This window comes from Cupressus sempervirens, chromosome 3, assembly GCF_028749045.1.
Source record: "Cupressus sempervirens isolate cs-2001-9-10 chromosome 3, ASM2874904v1, whole genome shotgun sequence".
Lineage (NCBI taxonomy): Eukaryota > Viridiplantae > Streptophyta > Pinopsida > Cupressales > Cupressaceae > Cupressus > Cupressus sempervirens.
Genome location: NC_143120.1, coordinates 957,816,122 through 957,822,121, shown reverse-complemented (window position 1 = coordinate 957,822,121; position 6,000 = coordinate 957,816,122).

The window sequence follows — 6,000 nt, the reverse complement described above, 5'->3', positions numbered from 1 at the left end:
ATGGTTGCATGCTACTTCTAATCATTTTCATGTTAGTTCTTGGTGAATTTTGTGGTTGTAGAATTTTGCATTTCAGTTTTGACAAGCACCCAGATCTTGCATGTCAGTTTTGACAACTACCCAAATCTTGCATGTCATAATTTGGTGGTTGCATGTTGCTTCTAATTAGTTTCATGTAAAAATATATGGTTTCATGCTACTTCTAATCAACTGCATGTTAGTTCTTGGTGAATTTGGTGGTTGTAGAAGTTTGCATGTCAGTTTTGACAACTACCCAGATCTTGCATGTCAGTTTTGACAACTACCCAGATCTTGCATGTCATAATTTGGCGGTTGCATGTTGCTTCTAATTAGTTGCATGTCCAAATCTATGGTTGCATGCTACTTCTAATCATTTTCATGTTAGTTCTTGGTGTTTGAAGAAGTTATATCCTATTGGGGTTACACTCTACTTTATCTAGAATGGACAGGTATAGTACAGAGTCTCAGAGGAAACGATCTTGGACAATTGATAGCCAGAGTCAAAATAGTAGAAAGGATGGTTATTTAGACATTCGAGATAAAATTATGAAAATAAGCCATGACATGTCTAAACAGTTGGTTGAGCACCACCGTATAATGAATGACATGTTATCTGACCTAGCTAAGGTGGATAAGTTGACTGGATTTCTATTTCGCAGATTTTCTCACAGGACAGATGACACAATTCCCAAGAACTTGCATGAGGAGTTTGAGAAACTAGCTGATAGCCAGGTAGAGATCTCAGATTCTACTCTTCCACAGGAGGTGGTGGGAAATGATATTACACAGATTGATAGTAATGGTCAACTTGATACTCAAATTGAGACAATTGTTTACAGGTCGTCAAAAGGTGATGCCACAGGTATTCAGGATAGTATAGTTACAACAGGCAGTGACTACAGTGTAGTGGGTTTAGATGAGGATTATGAGGATGTTGTTCTGCATGATGGTGAGATACCTGGTGTAGATGAGCAGACATTGAGCATTCATGACTTTCCTAAGAGAGAGTACCAGGCACAGTTAGATGCTTCATCACATGAGGTTGAGGCTAGTAGTACTTCACATGATTTATCCCTCCAGCTAAAGGTGAGTGAAGACAGTATTGTCACTACATTATCTCATCATGACAGGTATGTGGAGTTAGTTGGTATTGGTCATATTACTCAAGTCAAGATTTTGCTTCAGTTACCAGCTAATTCTAGTTTACAGATATGGACTCGAGATTGTTATATTGGCATTTGGGGTTTAGTTGACTGTAAATCATTAACACTTTTTGGTAGCAGTGGTTTGGGTGCTACCATGGATTTGATTAAAAAATTGCACAGTGTTGTCTTTTCTTGTGCCAGGAGCTTATCCAATGTTGGTATTAGTTTTTATACACCGGTGTTGGGCTTTGTTCATATATCTAGTCGACCATACTTGCTGGAATGTGTTGATGATATTTCATATTTGGCAGTGTGTATAGATGAGTCCCAGGATCATATTGGCATTGATGACATCCAGGAGGATGCAGTGGGTAGTTTTGAAGACTTAGTTTCCTTGGGTATAGAGGAGTTGGACAGCAATGCTAATGTTTTTGATACTCCGTATGTTGATATGAGCTTTAGATTTGATTCACAAGATATGGATGGTAATACTCTAGAGACTAGTAACTTTGAGGATACTCCTTTAGACAGTGCATCAGAGGAGATTTGTAGGAGATAGTCAAGCCAGTGCCATCATGTGTCTAATCAGTTGAGAGTTAGTGACCGAGACATTGCTATCACTTGCCAGCATTTTGATGCTGCTCGTCAGTTGTTAGCAGTTTATGGATGGGGTTCTCCTACTAGTGATGAGCAGGAAGGCAGTTATCTTTCTTTAACAGAGATTCATTCTTTATGGGAGGCTATTCAAAATTTGAGACAAAATTATATGCAGTTGGTAGCCGATAGAGATTATCTTATGGAGTGGGGTAGTACAGCATATGATGCATTGTTGGCCAAGGAAGATGAGGTGAGTGAGCTTACTGAGCAGCTTGAGGTGACTTCTGAGATTCTTGAGAGTACACGGTTGGCTTTCAAGAAGTCAAAGTTTCATTTGGCTAAGGTGACCATGGAGTTAGAGCGACTACAGTCTTTATCTGATTCTATACAGTCACAAGCTGTGGTGTTTGGTGATCCAAGGATGACCATGGCTGAGATTGTCAGAGATAGTGGAGATGGGGATGCATCCATCCTTGATACTAACATTTGCATATCATGTTCATTCCCACTAGAGTTAGGTTCAATTGAGTTGGGTGTTGTAGCAGATTGTTTTATGCCTGACATGGTGGTGGCCTCTAGTACTGATGGCACAGAGACTAGAGATGTATCAAAGATCGTGTGTGATGTTGTTGAGTCGACAGTTGGCATGGTTCCTGCTAGTAATACTACTCCCTTGGTGATATCTTTGGAGGTAGTAGTCAGTTCCAACATGGTTAATGATCAATTGCAGTTAGTTTCATCTGGATTACAGTCTAAGCCACTGACTGAGATTGGCGCATTCTATCGGCATTACACTATGAGGTACACTCATCAATTTATCTTTGATGACCATGTTGATGAGATTATGATACAGAGATGTACTTTGGTTCCTAGTGCTTATCATCAGTCATGGAATAGTTTGATGCCTCGGGATGAGAGTTGTGATTGTCACGACATGGCGATAGGTCCTGTAGTTGATAGCTTGATAATACATGACTTAGAGCAGGAGTTTTGGAGTGATGCTTCAGCAAGTGTTGTTATTGATTCTACTCCTTTGGCTATGACATCTCTTGACTTAGCTGGTGATCAGTCACAGTGGGTTATATCACTTGTTCATGGTGAGCTATTGAATGAGGTTAGTTTTTTTAATCAACATTATATTGCAGGGTATGTGCATCAGTTAGCAATTGATCCTTGTGTTGAGGAGTTGATGGTGGGAAAATTTGGTTTGGGTTCCATTTCTTGTTGTTTATCTTGTGATGACTTTTCACCATCAGGGGTGCATGGGAGTTATGGTTATAAGACAGTGGCTGATGATCTACAGAGTTGTGTTGACTGCAGGAGTTGTACAATGTGTGGATTCTCCATACTTGGTATAGTTTCATTTGAGAGCATTCACCATTGTTGCAGAGTTGGATTGTACATTCTGTATAGGCCAGTGGAATACGTTGATGGTAATTACTGTGTTGGTAGTCCACTTTACTTGGGTTTTGATGTTCTAAGAGTTTGTGTCTCGTGGGTTTCTAACTGTGGAAGTTGTGATTTTGGAGTTTGGTTGAGCTATAATTGTCAGTTTGATTATGGATTCCTCTTGGTCATGTTGCAAAGGATATTGGAGGAGCCTGTGTTAATTGGTAGTAGTATAGTTCATGACTACATTTGGGATCCAGGTGGATTGATTGGTTTATTATTTAGCCATTGCTTGAGGACAAGCAATGTTTGGGAGGGGAGGACTTGTCATGTCCCCTTTTCAAATAATTAAAAAATAATAATCTTTGCTAAGGCAGGCCAAGCCCAAGAAAGTGAAGTTTCGGAAAAAGGGAGTTAATCTTTGGAAACTGTTGGACTAATAAATGAAAATTATTATTAAAATATGTTTTATTAACCTCTCTTGGACATGAGTTACATTTAGGCCCTCTTTTAAGGGGGTTTGGAGGCATTTTGGGCACATTCTAGAACTTGATTTTTGCTCATTCTTTGTTATTCTTCAGAGGCTGCCAAACCTGTGGAGAAGGAGACCCAAGAACGAGAGTTTGCAAGTTTCCAGGGAGACCCAAGAATGGGAGTTTGCAGGTTTCCAAGAAGGCTAAGGATGGGAGTTTGAAGCCATTCCATGTGCATGCTCATACAGAGTTTGCCTTTGTGCTGAACAGTGTAGATTTGTGGGTTTTTGGGTGTGTTTTTTGCATGAGTTTGGTGTTTTCAGTTGAGCATTTCATATCAGTTTTGGTTGCTGCTGTATTTCAGACTTTAAGCTGTTAAAATAGAGCTGAATATATGTATTGGGACATGATTAAACTTCTGAGATAGTTTATTAGTGTTTTTGTGGTGTTTTCGGGCATTTTTGTGTTAATTTCGGGAGCCCGATGAGCATAGTTTTTGTCCTACATTTGTGAGCTGTTGTGTAAAGGCTATATAGATCTGGAAATGTCATTTTGTAGGCTATTATGCTGCTGAAATTTCTATAAAAATTTCCATTTTCAGATTTATTAATAATAGGTGAAGCTGTGAAGCTTTTGGCACCATTTCTTGCATACCCGATTTGGGGTTTCTTGAGAAATTTGGAGGATCTTTGTGATATTAGTTGTTTGATCTTAAAGATCTGATTAAAGGTTGGAAATATCATAAAAAATCAGAAAAGGGACATTTCAGTTACATGTCAGATTGGCAACATTAAGTTCATGATCAGAGAGGTAACTTTCAACCTTCTCACTTGCACAAAACTGAAATCTAGGTTCAGTAACTTTAAATTTTGAAACATTACTTACATCATCATACATATAATTATCATGAGAAGAACTTACTACTATAACTAAACCTTGATTCATGAAATTCACATAATGTTGAACCTTATCAAAGTCTGAGATATATCCTACTACTGTAGCGTCACGAACATATGTGTCTCTATTTGCAATAAACTCACTCTTCTCTCCACACACATTCTGATCTGAATTTTCAATCTGATCATGCATTATAGTAGGGGTGTTGACATTATGATTTGAAATTGAAACATCAACACTATGTTAATCCTTTCTTTCAAACACATTATACTGACAATCATTCAAGGCAAAATTACCTATAGTCAATCTGTACTTCAAATTATTCTCAATATCTCTAGTAGTCATAAAAGCCTGGTATAATGTCGGTGGTTCTTTATCCCTTAGTAGATAGTTCATTTCCTTGTCAAATGCATTGAAGTAAATTGTTAAACACATTTGATCATTGGGTTTGTAATTCTCAAGGATTTCATTCAAAACCTTTGCAAATCTGATATTAAATTAGGAACAAGTTCATCACACTCAATGTGAATCTTCAAGAACTTATCATAAGAATCAAATATGCTTACCTGATCTCCAAATTGCTCCATGAAGGCTAAATGCAACTCATTCCAGGATGAAATACAAAGTGCTGGTAAAAATGAAAACTAGTCTCTAGCATCTCCTTCCAAGGTTTGAACAAATAACTTCATGTGAACATCTTCATAAGAAATCTCATAGTCACCCATCAAATCAGTAAGTAACTCAACATGATGACTAGTTGAAACAATATGGTCCCCCTTAAACTTGGGCAAACTTTTTCTATCATTAGGAATGACATTTGGGAAACCATGAATACCATTAAAACAAAATGGCATATACCACTTGGTAGAAATAGACCTAGGAATTTCACTAACTGGCTACATATTAGGTGGAATGAATCTTGACATTCTTTCCAAAATATGAAACTCATTCACCCATAATAAATTCTGATTTACAACTTGCAGGAGATCTACACAACCCTCTACCAAACAAACACTTCAAATACAATTCACAACTTTTAAACAACATGCTGAAACTTAATCAATTAAGTGTATGAAAATTTTAAAACTATTCTCCTCTTCTTAGTGTTGAAACTCACTTGATGGAGAATACATATGTAAAGCTCACTTTCATGGAAACAAAATCACATGAAATTGTAAAACACCTTTGGTGTTGCTACTGAAAACATTGATCTGCTAGTTGGCTTGGTACTGATCTCAATTCCTTACACCAGTGATCAAATCCTTTGTAGAGTTGCCATCTCCTTGGGGAGAAAAATGAAATCACAACAGTGATTCACATTTAACATAAAAAATTCTTATGATAGCAAATCAACAACATTCTGAAACTTAGTGGTGAGAAATTCATATACTCTCCTTTTCTATTTAAAATTTAACACAACTTTCAGATCTGTCTAATTCAATTGAAAACTCTTGAAAGAAATTTTACGTAACTGATCT